The sequence below is a fragment of the Penaeus monodon genome, chromosome 22 (assembly GCF_015228065.2).
Source record: "Penaeus monodon isolate SGIC_2016 chromosome 22, NSTDA_Pmon_1, whole genome shotgun sequence".
NCBI lineage: Eukaryota > Metazoa > Arthropoda > Malacostraca > Decapoda > Penaeidae > Penaeus > Penaeus monodon.
The window spans coordinates 33,088,081-33,088,693 of record NC_051407.1 but is presented as its reverse complement, the minus strand read 5'-3'; the positions used below and the strand labels follow the sequence as shown (position 1 = coordinate 33,088,693).

At 38.3% G+C, this 613-nt stretch overlaps 1 protein-coding gene across 1 annotated transcript in view; it reads right to left on the bottom strand.

The window, feature by feature from the left end:
* The window catches only part of LOC119587090 (G protein-coupled receptor kinase 1-like), a gene marked incomplete at its 5' end in the record, with an annotated part of 148,076 nt that overhangs the window by 66,415 nt on the left and 81,048 nt on the right, over nucleotides 1-613 (bottom strand).

Here is a 613-nt window from a genome sequence, read left to right as displayed (position 1 = left end):
GCATTAAAATTATTCCGACTCAGCTAAATTTCAGACTTGGTACAGGTGAAGTAGATGAAATGTGTTTCAGCGTAGACTGTGATAATGAAGGTATTTTTCTGAATAGATTAGGTGTTATTAGGCTATTGCCAGCGATTAACAGGCAATGTGAATTCTTTAAACTAGCGGATAATTGGAATGATGCCAAAAGGAACCATATGCCCTCACAAATTAATTCTAAACAGAATAATGATAGACAATTATCATATGATGAGAGGCCCCTGATAGCTGATAGTCGTTGGCGGACTCAAAGTAGAAAGAGATATGCTAATACAATATATAATAATATAAGAGGCAGTGGTAATCACATGTCTAGAGTTAATAGAACGATGATAAATACCCCTTTGAGGAAAATAGGCATCGACCAAACACCACGCCGGGTTTGCTTTAACTGTGGCGAGTTCAACCACAGACAGTCTAATTGCAAATACGACTACAAAGTCAAATGCGTCTCCTGCCATTTGTATGGCCACAAAAGTCGACTTTGCGACTATTAAAGTGCATAGGAATTTGGCCATGAAGACGGTGCCGAAGTTGATAAAGGTAAACAGTACAAGGACCTTGTAAATGTTGT